The sequence below is a fragment of the Neofelis nebulosa genome, chromosome 9 (genome assembly GCF_028018385.1).
Source record: "Neofelis nebulosa isolate mNeoNeb1 chromosome 9, mNeoNeb1.pri, whole genome shotgun sequence".
NCBI lineage: Eukaryota > Metazoa > Chordata > Mammalia > Carnivora > Felidae > Neofelis > Neofelis nebulosa.
The window spans coordinates 54,174,625-54,189,989 of record NC_080790.1 but is presented as its reverse complement, the minus strand read 5'-3'; the positions used below and the strand labels follow the sequence as shown (position 1 = coordinate 54,189,989).

General features: G+C 41.8%; 1 pseudogene; it reads right to left on the bottom strand.

Moving 5' to 3' along the window:
- Positions 1 to 3,686: 3,686 nt before the first annotated feature.
- Positions 3,687 to 4,540, bottom strand: LOC131486314 (large ribosomal subunit protein eL15-like; annotated as a pseudogene).
- Positions 4,541 to 15,365: the final 10,825 nt, after the last annotated feature.

Below are 15,365 nucleotides of genomic sequence, written 5' to 3'. Positions count from 1 at the left end.
TCAGCAGCCTAGTCTGTTCTTCCTAGAACAGGTTTGAGCATTTCTGGGGGCCAATGTGGCAAGTTCCAGCAGATAAATGTTTACCTGAGGCATTGGAAAGCCTGCCAGGAAAGAATTTGTCCTGGGAAAGAATTCCTCTCTGGGAAAAAGTCAGTATTCAAAAGTTTGATTCATGGGGCACCTGGGTGGCTCAGTTCGTTAAGCATTCGACTCTTAATTTCGGCTCTGGTCATGGTCTCATGCTTCGTGGGATCGAGCCCTGCATTCTTTCTCTCCCTCTCTCTCTCTCTCTCTCTCTCTCTGCCCATCCCCACTAGTGCTCTCTCTCTCTGTCTCTTTCTCTCTTAAAATAAATAAATAAACAAACATTTTTTTTTAAAAGTGTGATTTAAGATCAGTGAACCTTGCTGTGCAGACGGTCTTTGGTCTAACACCCATGGACGCTGCCTGAGGCCCAGGAAGGGGGCTTGAAACCAAGGTGACACACAAAATAAGAGAGCTGCTTTGTTAAAACATCCAAGACTGTGTCCAAGACTGTGTGAGCCTTGAGCCCTGGGTCATGCGGCTTTATTAGCAGGCTGCAGCAGCCCGTCTGGACAGGAGTAGTGGGAGGATTCTACATGGTGGGTGCCTTGGCCTTCTGGGGCTGATTTGGCAGCAAGTTGCAGAGCAGTTGAAGTAAATATGTAAATGATAGCAGAACAGAATCTGTTCCAAGCACATGTGATCCCAGGAATAGCTGGAAAGAGACGCAGGTCATTAGAGTTTCTACAGAGATGGTAGGGACAGAGAAATATTGTAATGTGGCCCTATTTTTACCCAGAGATTGATTAAAGTTTCAAGAATGTTGAAGAGGTAACAACAGAGATGATGCCATCTCCCCCTCCTCTTCCTCACACCCCTCCTCCTCCTTCTTCTTTTTGGAGATAATACCTTCTAATTATCACTCTAATTACATATAGTTCTCTCTACTCTCTGGTTTGTTGCTTAAGAGAAAAAAAATCTGTTCCTTTTTCTTAAAAATTCTAGAATACACATGTTATTTTTTTATCTTGAGAGAGTGGGGAAGGAGCAAAAAGAGAAAGAGAATCACAAGCAGGCTTCTCTCACAAACCGTGAGATCGTGACCTGAACCACTGGTATAAACATTTTAAAAGCAAAAGTCGTACTACTTTCGAATTTCCCCATATCACTACACAAGCCTTGGAATTCCTCTGCTATTTTATGCTCAAAGGCTTATACCAACAGCCACCAAAACCTGGGCTTCCTTTATCATACTGCACCTGTCTGCTTTCATCTCCAAAGCCAGGAAAGTGTCCTTAGATTTGAGATCTGTGAGGAAGAGAAGACATGTGGGTCATTTGGGTTTGTTGCTGTGTATATGTAGCCATAGGAGCTTGGCTTCTGGCCATGCAGGGTGTGCCCTGTATAATAACCCTAGGGGCCACAGTAACATAGGCCTCAATGTGAATCACACCCCCTGAAGTTGTACACCATAATACCCTGTGTCACAGGGTATGGTCTGGGACTTTTCCTGTTGTTTTAGAGTTTTGGCTAAAGCCTCAAAGTCAAGGACATTGGATAATAAGGGCTCCAACATTTTAAAGTGATTAGAGACAACCCTGTGGACTTCCTAAAAGATGTAGAAAAATGGTGACCACCCCCTCAACTCATCCTGGCAGGCCAACTGAAAATCATATTTTATTTATTTATTTATTTATTTAAAGCATACTTTTTGTAACGTTTTATTTTTTTATTAATTTTTTTTTAATTTTTTTTTTAATGTTTATTTATTTTTCAGACAGAGAGAGACACAGCATGAATGGGGGAGGGGCAGAGAGAGAGGGAAACACAGAATCGGAAGCAGGCTCCAGGCTCTGAGCCATCAGCCCAGAGCCCGACGCGGGGCTCGAACCCGCAGACCGCGAGATCGTGACCTGAGCCGAAGTCGGACGCTTAACCGACTGAGCCACCCAGGCGCCCCACGTTTTATTTATTTTTGAGAGAGAGTGGGGCGGGGAGGGGCAGAGAGAAAGGGAGACACAGAATCTGAAGCAGGCTTCAGGGTCTGAGTGGTCAGCACAGAGCCCAATGTGGGGCTCAAACTCACAAACCATGAGATCATGACCTGAGCCGAAGTCGGATGCTTAACTGACTGAGCCACCCAGATGCCCCTGAAAATCATATTTTAAGGCCCCAGGGTGCCCACAAGGAGTGTGGTGTCTCATCTACTGGCCGCAGGCTTCCTGAACTATAGGAACTCTGGGTCTGCCTCTCCAGTTACTTGGGTAAAACATGGTGAGGGAGTCTTTGGAGTATCCCCAGGAGTTTGGGGGGTGAAGCCTAAAGGTAGGAGGCTATCTGGAGCCTCCCACAATGGCACAGCAAAGAGGGAAGGAATAGGGGACCAGCTTGCACTCCTGACATTTGGAGGGACAAGGATGCAGGACTTTCCATGGAACAAGGAGATGCTGCAGAAGTGAGCCAGGTTGAACTCCTGCTCACGAGGGTCCCCAGGAGGGCAAGGGGCTCCAGCTTGCTGCGTGGGTTATACCACCAGTGGCAGAAGGTGAGGGGAGTGGGTTGCAAGAGTGAATGAAAGCAGGGCTCAGCAAACTCAATTGTAAAGGGCAAGAGAGGATATATTTTAGTCTTCCTAACCATATAGTGTCTACCACAACCACCCAACCCTGCCATTATAGAGCAAAAGCAGGCATGAGCAATACATAAATATATGGGTATAACTGTGTCCCAATACAACTTTATTTACGGACACTGCCATTTTCGTTTCATCTAATTTCATGTCATGAAATATTACTGATTTTTTTCCAGACATCAAAAAATGGAAAAAACCATGCTTCTCTGCTGCTCAGATTTGCCCCGTAGGCCATTGTCTGCCAACCCCCTGAGCTAGAGGGTGTGTCACCCTGGACAGGAACAGGGCAGAGAGCCACGGGCAGCCCCAGCCAAGGAAAAGGATGCTGCACCTTGATCCCAAAGCCCCTCCTCCTGCCCCAGCCATAGGAGGCAGGTGTAGAAAGAGGAGGCTGGCTTCTGAGCCCAACCTAGGGAAAGGAGGGAAGCTCTCTGGTAGACGGAAAATGGAAGGTGTAAAGACTTAGCTAGATTTCTTACCACTGGAGAGGACTGTGGGAAATACGATCATGTTTAAAGCTGAAGGAGACCAGAAAGTGATGGGACCTGCAGGCATTTCTTCAAGGAGGTGGGAAGATCACAAGGACCATAGTTAAGCCCTTTCCTGAACTCTTACCTTATCTTACTGAACTGAGTCTATTCAAAACAATGGTTGCAGATATTTTAACAATTCCCTTTACTAGCTACTCCGAACTTAACCTCTTGTGTCGTCGTTCTTAGCAGATTTAAATAAATTTAAAAAATTTTATTTTTGAGAGAGAGAAACAGAGAGTAAGTGGGGGAGGGGCAGAGAGAGAGGGAGACAGAATCCGAAGCAGGCTCCAGGCTCTGAGCTGTCAGCAGAGCCTGACCCGGGGCTTCAACCCATGAACTATGAGGATCATGACTTGAGCTGAAGTCAGACACTTAACCAGCTGAGCCACCCAGGTTCCCCACCCAATTTATTATTTTTTAAGTAAACTTTTTATTCTTTTTTTTTTTTACTGTCCTAAATTGTTTTTTAGGTACGAATTTTACAAACATTACTTATATTAGAGGTAATGGCAGACCTGGAGAGTACTGTGTCTTCTCCATGCCACACAGTGAGAACCACCAAGAACGTGGTGGAACTTGTGGCCCTTTTCAAGGCCACATTCTTTTTTTTTTTTTTTTTTTTAACATTTATTCATTTTTGAGAAACAGAGAGAGGTAGAATGTGAGCAGGGGAGGGGCAGAGAGAGAGGGAGACACAGAATCTGAAGGAGGCTCCAGGCTCCGAGCTGTCAGCACAGAGCCCGACGCAGGGCTCAGACCCACGAACTGCAAGATCACGACCTGAGCCGCAGTTGGACTCTCAACCAACTGAGCCACTCAGGTGCCCCTCCAAGGCCACATTCTTATGGCCAGCACATGGCAGCCCTCACAGCTCTCTGTGCTTGTGGACTGGTTTGGTGATTCACTGAGCGTCAGGACTTTTTCTGATAGCTTTACGGAATGGATCGATGAGAATGACTTCAAAGAATCTGTACGTGGAATCTTCACCAACCCGGGACAAATTCAAGACTCTCAGAGCCCCACAGTGGCATCTAGCTCACTCCTCTGTGACAGATTGAAGGCTTCAGGCAAACTTCAGCTGGTCAACACCGTGATGGACAGGCTTGCCATGGGTGGCGCCCTGAGGAACTGGGCATCTGCGGCCACCGCGTCGCACACGAATATGATATGTGACATAACCTTGCTTGGCCTTGTACCCCAGTCTGTGAGCTTTATTGAGCTGGGCTGGGTGGGCGGCCCTGTGGAGCACAGAGAGCTGGCATTACTGCCAGCAGCACACACTGAGAAGAAAATGCATCACATGGGACTACTTCTTCCTCCATAGCTCCTGGATGTCATAGTAAGCGCCCATCTTGGCTTGCCTTTGAGCTGATTGCTGCCAGCAGAGAGAAAGCGGTAAACTTTTTATTCCAAAGTCCTATTAGATTTACAGAAAAGTTGCAAAGACAGTACAAATTGTTTCTATCTGTCCCTTAATTGGCTTCCCCTGTTGATAGTGTCTTACGTTACAATTATACATTTGCCAAAAGTAAGGAACCAGTATTACTAATTATTATAACTAAGGAACCAACATTAACAAAACTCCTCCATGGTTTATTTGGATTTCACTACTTTTTCTTTAATTCTTTTTCTGTTCCAGGATCCTATCCAGATATATTACATTTTCTCGTCATAGCTCCTAACACCTTCTGGCCTGTGACAATTGTTTTGGTGACTTGGTGACTTTTACCAGCTTTGAAGAGTGCTGGTCAAATATTTTGTAGAATGTCCCTCAGTGGGAATTTGTATGATATTATTCTCTTGGTTAGACTGGGGTTATGGGTTTTGGAGAGGAAGACCACAGAGGTCAAATACTCTTCTCATCACATCATGTCACGGTTGTCACAACAGTGTCACAACATACCACTGTTGATGTTAACTTTGATCCTCTGGCTGAGGTGGTGTTTGTCAGGTTTTTCCACTGCAAAGTTACTCTTTCCATCTTCCCTTTCCATACACTACTTTTTGGAAGTATAGACAACATTCAAAGTCTGTGGAATTAAGCTCTACTTTGGAGGCAGGAGAGTCTACACAAATTAGTTGAAATTCTTCTATGTGCGATATGTCTTTTCTTCCCCCATTTATTTTTTCAATGACTTTTATATCAGTATGGGCTGATATCAGGTTGGTGCCTGTGTCTCTGTGACTTTTTTTTTTTTTAAGCACTTCTTTACTTTCTGGCAATACCAGGTGCTCCGAGTTCACCTTGTATATTTCCTGCCCCCAGCCCTAGAATCAGCCATTCTCTGTGGAGTCTTGGTTCCTTTCATTTAGAAACCAAGATCTGGGTGTAGTGCTGAGTGTGCTTGTCCATTTACTTTTCAGTCTCTTATTCCTTCATCTTCATCTGTTCCTTCTCTACAGGTGGTTTCTCCTTAGCTGATAAGGAACAACCATATTCAAGCACTTCCCCCATTAATCCTCCTTCATCCATGTCCCCCACTGGCAAGCTCCCTAGCTCTCTTTTCATTTCCATTCAAGCTCATAGCATGGTCACATCTTATATGAATTTGAAAGGGCTACATAAAAAGAGTAATAAAGTGTCACCTCATATGCAAAATATGAAATAAATGCAAATATTAAAAATTGTCAGATAAAGCACAGCTTCGGAGCTGGTAGGCTCAAGGGAATTGTGCCATTACCACATGGTGGTGCCACCAAAGCTGGTGAGTCAAACAGCAATCAGTAATACTGAATGAGCACTTAAAATGGGCCGCTCTTCTAAGTACAACTCATAACAATCTGTGATGTGGGCATTAAATGTTATCCCTGGTTTACGGATGAAGAAACAGACTCAGAAGTTCAGTGGTTTGTTCAAGTTTACACAGCTAGGAAGTGATGGACGAGGAATGTAACCCTAAGCAGTTTCAACTTGTGTTCACCTCCACTCCTCAACACAAGGTATCCGTTGCCCTTTGTCAGTAAGAACGGTGCTGTTGTTAACTTGTCTTAGAACTTTGGGAGTAGCTTTAGTGACTAGATTAGTTTCCTACTGCTGCTATAACAAATCATCACCACTGGAATGGCTTAAAACAGCAAATTTATTCTCTTATAGTCTGGAGGTCAGATACGGTCTGATACAGGTACAGGTACAGCCTGAAGCCCATTTTCACTGGACTAAAAGTCAAGTTGTTAGCAAGGCTGGTTCCATCTAGAGGCTCTGAGGGGAGACTCTGTTTCCTTGTGTTTTTCACCTCTGGTGGCTACCTGAATTCTTTGGCTTCCTACATCTTCAAAGTATCACTACAGACTTTGTTTCTGTCACCACGTTGCTGTCTTCTCTTTTCCTGCATCTTTTTTTTTTTAATGCCTCTTACCCATTGAGCCCATCCCCCCTCCCACAACCCCTCAAGCAACCTTCTGTTTTTTCTCCATATTTAAGAGCCTCTTATGTTTTGTCCCCCTCCCTATATTTATGTTATTTTTGCTTCCCTTTCCTTATGTTCATCTGTTTTGTATCTTAAATTCCTCATATGAGTGAAGTCATATGATATTTGTCTTTCTCAGACTAATTTCACTTAGTATAGTATCCTCTAGTTCCATCCACGTAGTTGCAAATGGCAACTCTTTTGATTGCCAAGTAATACTCCATTGTATGTATATACATTTTCTTTATCCATTCATCCGTCGATGGACATTTGGGCTCTTTCCATACCTTGGCTATTGTCAATAGCGCTGCTATAAACATTGGGGTGCATGTGCCCCTTTGAAACAGCACACCTGTATCCCTTGGATAATTACCTAGTAGTGCAATTGCTAGGTCATAGGGTAGTTCTATTTTTAATTTTTTGAGGGACCTCCATACTGTTTTTCCAGAATGGCTACACCAGTCTGCATTCCCATTTCCTGCATCTCTCTTGAAGCTGTGATTATGTTGGGCCCACCTGACTAATTTAGAACTAATTAAGGGTCCCATTTTAAGACCCTTAATCATCACATGTGCTAAATCCCTTTGGCTATATAAGGTATCCTTCACCGGTTCTGGGGGTTCTGACATGGATGTAGGAGGCATTATTCAGCCTACCATAGTGAATACAGTGTTTTGTTTTTAATGTTTTTTTACTTTGTGAGTGCACGTGCATGCTTACACACGGAAGGGACAGAGAGAAGAAGAGAAAGAATCCCAAGCAGGCTCTCTGCCATCAGCACAGAGCCCAACACATGGCTCAATCCTGTGAACCATGAGAGCATGACCTGAGCCAAAATTAAGAGCTGGATGCTCAACCAACTGAGCTACCCAGGTGCCCCCATTTTTTTTTTAAATTCACTGATATTATAGTGTAATTTTCCTTTTCTATCCTACAAACATTTATTCTGTGATGTTATTAGTATGAGAACTGGAGGGAAAAAACATCCAAATCAATGATATTGGAATGCAAGTTAGATATAATAAGATATGGAGAAGGCTGTTAATTTAAGAAGGATAAATCTTTTAAGAAAAAAAAAAACATATAATAAAAAAAAAATTGGGGACCAGGTTGCTCTCCTGGGGAAAAGAACAGTGCAGCTGTGGTGCCCTTAAATTGTGGGTTATTATTTATACAAGGTCCTTGTATAAAATAGAACCACCTTGTTCTTTAAAATATATCCTTCCTTCTTTACACCCCACTCAGTCCTCAATGCACTGCAGTCTGCCCTGACTATTTTACTGAAATTGCTCTTGCTTGAGTTCACCTCTGGCCTCCAAATGACAAATCCAATTAACATTTTCCTATCTCTTTTGATCTCTCTGTGGCATTTAAAAACTACTGACCACTTCTCAGTCTGGAAAGGGTTCCTCTCTTAGCTTTGGTATCCGCCTTCTGTTCGTCTACGTTTGTGACTCAGTTTCCTTCATGGCTTTGTTTCTCCACCCGTCCTTGAAGTGTTGTCATTCCCAAAGGGTGTTGTAAATGTTCCTCTCATTCTACATTCTCCTCATCCAAGACTCACTGATAGACTCACTGATGACTTTCCTCTACCAGCAGTCAAGACTTCTCTCCTGATTCATACTACTACTGGCCATCTGGACAACTTTACTTCAACAGCCCATGTGCAGGCACAAGAAAGACATACTGAACTACTGTGGCTGTTTCACCTTGTGTTTTTGAACACATATTTTAACTGGGCTAGCATTGATGAATTTTCATCAAGAAATTCTTCTAAGAAATCCTACTAACTCTATTAGGCTAATTTAATTTTTGATCAATTTCCTAGGCAATGTATTTCCAGGGATCCAGTCTTTTCTTTTTATTTTTAATGTTTATTTATTTTTGAGAAAGAGAGACAGAGCATGAGCAGGGGAGGGGCACAGAGAGAGGAAGACAACGAATCTGAAGCAGGCTCCAGGCTCTGAGCGCAGAGCCCGACACAGGGCTTGAAACCACAAACCACAAGATCATGACCTGAGCCAAAGTTAGATGCTTAACCGACTGAGCCACCCAGAAGCCCCAGGATCCAGTCTTTTCTGTATACATTTTATAATGGAGACTTATTAGTCAATTTTTGGTTCATTTCAAATTTTACCAATGTACCTTCTGCTACTAAGTTCTCTTGTGGCTACTAAACCTACTAAATTCAAATTTCCTGAGTCAAGATTTTGATTCAAATTTTGTCAAAATTTCATTCTTCCATCAATTTTCACTGATGCGTGGTTTTAACTGATTTGAATTTTACTTGAACTGAATATTTCTACTAGTAATAGTCATTAGAAACTGAACAAAGTCTGACAGTTTATATTTAATTTTTGGTTACTCCATTAGAAAACTGTGATCAATTCCCTTCCAATAACCTAGGGTTCTCTAAAGAGTAAAAACAGAGTCTGTCCTTGGGTTAAAGGTCCTGCTCAGAAACAGGATGAGGCTGGGGAGATCAGGTAGAAATACTAATTTCACCATATGTGACTTCACCATATTCTCTCAGTGCTAGAGAACTGAGCTGCCTCTGAAGAGTATACTTGGATTCTTTTGGGCCCTCTAGACTTAACTTGCATAAAAGGTTGAGGAATTATTTGTCTTCTTCCATGTAAGCTGAGATGCTAACTGAGGCCCTCTAGACCTTACTACCCCAATATAAGGGTAGATAAACTCAAGGAAAAATTCTTATGATGGAAGGAAAAAGATCTCTGTCTCCAAATCCAGAGAGATGGGTCTAAATTATCTGCTCGCGGCTTTTCTCTGGGCCTCACTCGGGTTTTTCCCACTTGGTTTTCGATTAGGGGGTAATACTTCCCTGGCTGGTCTCTTATTAACCAGTCTCAAAGCTAGCAAAAGTAAGCCACAAAAGGGTGAATGCAAACGATAGCGTCCTGTGGGAGCCAGAGTGTCTAACTCTGGCTCTCCCTACAAGGAAGGCAGAGCTAAGTCACTGCAGGTGAGTCGGTCCACATGTGCAGAAGGCTCTGATTCCTGCATCTATCTTAGTGGGAACAATGCATCTATCTGAAATGGCTTCCCCCAGAGCAGTCCAAGTCACAGACAAGGAAGATTGTACTCTTGGTTAATAATACCTTGAAATAGAAAAAGCAAAGGAACTTCACACTGTAGAACTAGGCAGGGCATATATTTAAAGACAGGTGAATCAGATGTTAAATGAATCTTCAGAAAAAGTAGGCACCTTTGGTTTTACTTATATATATTATACCATAACTCTCTGGATCCCTGGATCTTCTTTGAACCATTATCAGTTTGAACTCAGAACTGAACTCAGCCCTTTGCCAATTCTCCCTGAATGATGGATGTCAAACTCGTTAAAGCTCAAATGTTACTATTATTTTCTCAAATTTGGAGAGGAAACAGGCAGGCAGTTTCTCTCCCACAGTATAGATTTAGAAATTGTTGGGGCGCCTGGGTGGCGCAGTCGGTTAAGCGTCCGACTTCAGCCAGGTCACGATCTCGCGGTCCGTGAGTTCGAGCCCCGTGTCAGGCTCTGGGCTGATGGCTCGGAGCCTGGAGCCTGTTTCCGATTCTGTGTCTCCCTCTCTCTGCACCTCCCCTGTTCATGCTCTGTCTCTCTCTGTCCCAAAAATAAATAAAAAACGTTGAAAAAAAAATTTAAAAAAAAAAAGAAATTGTTAGGAATAACTCATTTCCCCCCAAGACTTCTCTTTGTGTGTGTGTGTGTACTTTTTAATGTTATTTTAATTCCAGTATAATTAATGTACAGTGTTCTATTCGTTGCAGGTGTACAGTATAGCAATTTTACAATTCTCTACATTACTCAGTGTTCATCATGGTAAGTGTACTCTTAATCCTCTTCACCTATTTCACTCAGCCCCCCACCAACCTCCCTCTGGTAATCACCAGTTACTTTTCCATAGTTAAGACTCTGGCTTTTTTGTTTGTTGTTTCCGAGACTTCTTTCTTTGTTATGTTAACGCTGGTCTCTCTTAAGGGATTTTTGTGTGTGTTTTTAAAGACTGAATATTGATGCCGGTCATATTCAAATAACATATTTTAGGAGCTCACAATAAAGTTTACAATAGCAGGGAGCTCTGTGTTTTTTCTAGCTCAATCCATATGGCCCCATTGTCTTGTATTATTTCATTTACGTCTCCATGGAACATCTAGAATGGAAAGAAGTTGTCAGGAAATAACAATGTTGGCATTGGAAACCTAGCAACCAACCAACCAAAAGTTGTCCTTTGAAACTTAAAAACATAAAACGAGGCTTGCTACTATAAAAGGTGCTTTTGGAGCCCTTCAATCCTAGGAAGATCTGGCTTAAGAAATAATACAAAATATAAATCATTTATTTTTATTAGGTCCATTTTAATAAAGTGTATAAGAGTTTACAACTCAAAAAATTATTCATAAAAACTATCAGATACATAAGATAGATCACACGAAGAGTGCAATAACATAAATCCAATAGTCTGCAAATAAGAGGTATTGCAAAAACTGTTAAGATTGACTTTATAAATGTCTTTTTTCCCTTCCTTTCCCATGTTCACAGCCCTTGAGATTGCATGCACATATTGTCTTCTGAGGTCTGAGAACTTCAGTATTCCTTATAGCTGGGTTGACTTCCTCATTCAGTCAACTCAGAATGTTTTGTCAGCAAGGGGTTTGCCTCTTCTCCATGGAATGAGCATGGTCCTTGGCCTTTATTTGGTTTCTGTCCCCTAATAAATGGCATCAAACACTTTCTCTTTCAAAGGAACATCTTGCAGGCCTTGTGCTGTCTGGTCACTGTTGCCAGTCCAACACCACACATGAGCCAAGGGTTCAGGTCAAACCCTACTGAGTTTCATCTTTGTGGATGAGACGAGCATGCTTACTGTGGAAACAGGCTGAGGCAATGGCTGATTTTCCCACCTTTATCTACAACAACTCCAGTTCTAACTCAAGAGTTGTTGGCCAATGGGACTAAATTCACTCAAGCCAGCTACCTACTGTCACCACTTGGTATTCTTTGGATGCCTTCATAAGGAGGTCTTCACACCATGGCAAAAAGCATGAGGACACACACACACACACACACACACACACAGACATCGACACAGACACACACACCTTTCTCCATTCACAATCCTCAAATAGGAGTCTTTGGTAGACTCAGAGAATACAACTGGATTTGCCATTTCAGAGTGAAAAGGCTACATTGTTTTCTCTCACTCCCAAAGTCTCACTTTAACTGACATGGTTAAAAAGCATTTCTGCAATTCCTTGCCAAAAGGAATCAGACAGATCCCTTTAACACATATATGCAGTTCTATTACAACGTAATGCAGATAATATCGACTTGATTTCAAGAACAGAACACTGTTACTATAAACTCAAAACAGTGCCACCCATACTGAGACTGCTGGGAAATAGCTCAGACTACATTTCTTACAGAATCATAAATTACCGGAATCCTGGACTAAGCCACCCGTGTGCTGGTTAGCATTTAGCCATTTTTTACAAGCTATTCCAGAGTCCCTTCACACCTAAACTTGCCCCTGCATTCTGGAGCGCATTGGGCCTGTGTTAGATCATGGTGGAGAGATGCCTTTGGGTTGTCTCCAGAGTAAGGCTGGACTTCTGCCAGCCTTCCTTCATCTGTTCTTCTAGTCCATAAGAAATGGGGAAGGTGAGCCATTTCATTCTTATTTGGAATTATTCCAGTGTGGTGAGATTATCATAGGTTAGGCTGAAACTTAAGAAACTGTTTACAGTAACAAAGGCACATAAAAATTAACATGATCACTCGGTCCCACCTCTCTCTCATCCACTTATTGGTATGGTCATAATAGGGTAATGTTAGGTGAGGAAATGAAGGGGTGGGAACAGGTACAAGGAAGGTGAGCCAAGAAGATTTGCAGGAATAAAGAAGCAGGAAAGAGCTGTGTCTGGCTGTGTCTTAGTGATAGGATCTTGGATACCACACGTGGGAGGCCTGTTTCCTAATAAAGGTCAAGGTACAAAGGAGGCAGTAGAACAGGAAGTCGGAGAGGAAGGTGGCACGTGGGGAATCAAGACACCGCCAGTGTGGATTTTCACATCTAAGCTGAGGCAGCTAGTTGTTTGCAGCAACCTAGAAAATTTATTTTTGTAGGAAAAGAACACAAAAACAATTCCCAACCAGATACTACTTTTATTTTCAAGCATCTTGAAACCCTTAAATGAACTTCACAAGTTTGCAAATATTCTGATGGTTTAAAAAAACAAAACAAAAAAACCCAAAAACCACAAGTAGTAGTTCACAAAGGGACTGAAAAATGAAGAATTTAAATGACATGATTCCATTTAAACTCTTCATGTTTACTCCATCAGGCAGGATGGGAGGACTGGAACCCAGGAGTGACTGCAGGCATTTACAAAGCGCTTCCACCTCCTCAAAAGCTGCGGTCTTTCCAGCGGCTCTCCTATGTTTCTTTTATCAAAATAACTCGGGTTCTAAATTTCTCAGCTAAAACTGCACCTGTGTGACCAGCAGCCATTCCACAGTTGACTGGCATGTGTTTTCCAATTTCAGTTCCAAAGACACAGCAGAGAATGACATCTTCCTTTATGAAAGGCACCCAATGACTCCATTCTCATGCTGGAGAATGAGTTGGCTCTCACCCTTCTCCCGTTTCCTATAAAATTTCCTATTTGATAAAATGCATACAAATTATATGATCTATGTTCTGATGACGTTTCCTTATGGTATCAAATACAGCATGGTTCAATTTCTATTGTCAGATCACTCTGGCGATTATTTTAAATAAAACTGAGATCTGCGACTTTATGAGTCAGTGAAATATCCACCAAATAGCTGAAAACACTGATGTACATGTACTCTAAAACTTACTAAATCAACAACGGGCAAATAAGATGCCGATATTTTTCTTGAAAGTTTAGAAAGAAACGCTGGTCACCAGATTAAACTCAGACCTAAAGTGGCCACGTGAACATGTACACACCAGTCCACACATAGGAAGTTTTCAACTCATTAATAATGAGTGAGCCCAAAATGAAATTGAGTTTAAGATCCATGTTCCCTTAGGCTCTGCCCAGCATCTGCTTCCACATCAAATTTTGTTCATTCCACTTCCCAATCTAACAAGGACTGGGAGCCTAAAGGGTCATATGTAGCTCAAGAAACAGCTATGTTAAATATTTTCCACCACACATAGTAAAACTTCATTAATTTAATAGTGACTGTTAGTCAATTAACATAGATTCTTTAAAAGTTCATCAGTGCATGTTGTGGTTCAATGCTTTACATCTAAATATATTCTGGCTCATCGCGCTCCACTGAAATGAAAGATCACAAGTTCCCGCATTCCCTACCAAATGTGTAAAAGCAAATAACACATAAAAGTAGAAAGTACAGTATTTTGTTGACTATATATCTTCTTTTTCTCTTTAAAGTTAACCTGTTGCAGTATAGTTTTTGGAAACATGCATTTGGTACTAACTCAAAGCACCCTGAGCACTCCTAATTCCCTTAATGCTAAATTTTCTAGAATTCCAGATTCAGAATGGCCTCTGGCAAGAATATTTTATCTTTATTTTTTTAAATGTTTATTTATTTATTTTGAGAGAGAGAGAGAGAGAGAGAGAATGAGCAGGGGAGGGGCATAGAGGGGAGAGAATTCCAAGCAGGCTCTGCACTGTTAGCATGGAGCCCGATGCAGGGCTCAATCCCACGAACCTTGAGGTCATGACCTGAGCAGAAACCGAGAGTCGGACACTTAACCGACTGAGCCACCCAGGTGCCCCAGCAAGAATGTTTAACCTTTAAATGATGCATTTACCCTATATGATCCAAAGATCAGTGCAGAATTTACTAGTTATTAGCTAATAATTAATGTAATTTAGTCAAACAATTTTCATGCATCACTCAATAAAAACACAAAAGTAATTTGCATGTTTTTACATTCATTTCCTATTCAAAGAATGTATTTAGAGTCTCCACCCACAATAGGTCTCCAGTGAGAATAAAAAACGTTGCAAGCCCATGCTTGACAAATGATTCAACTATGTGATAAAATCACCATGATTTTATCTATTTTACCTTGAGAGCTAACATGGCTACTTGATTAGGAAGAAGTGATCAAATAACCAAAGGAAAGACATTTTGCAGGGCTATTACGGAGGTAATCCCGAATATCTGGAAGAGTGAGTGAGAGCGACCTTCTCCTTTAAGAGTTTCTGACAGGGGGTGAGTACCTCCCTGAATATTCCTATCCTCTTAGCTCCTGCTTTTGAGGCCTTTAATTGATAATGGCCAAGGGAAGAGTTTGGGGCGCAAAGTTCCATATGCATTAGCTCAAACTACTTATTCAACTGAAAAAATGATTTTGCATCAATTGTTACACAGAAAAATCAGAAATAGTCACTGGGAGAAAAGCAAACTTTTAGAGGGAACATTTCGCATTCCCCAAAGTGAAAAAGACTGGTGTGGCTGAAAACTCGGTGGAAAACCACTGCTGATAGCCCTGATCCAGTGCCAATGATCAAAGTTTATCTTTTAACATGGACATTTGAAATAAGTGGAGACTACACTAGAAAAAGTCTTGAAAAGTTGCCATTCATATCCTACCACCAAGACCCCTGAGCTTCAAATTTAAACAGTGTGATACCTAATCAACTGCAGTATGAGTCTAGCATTCTGGCTTGAACCTTGGATGAATTTCCAACTCTTTTACACCATTAATTTGGTTTGGTAAGTAACCCTCCCAACTTCTC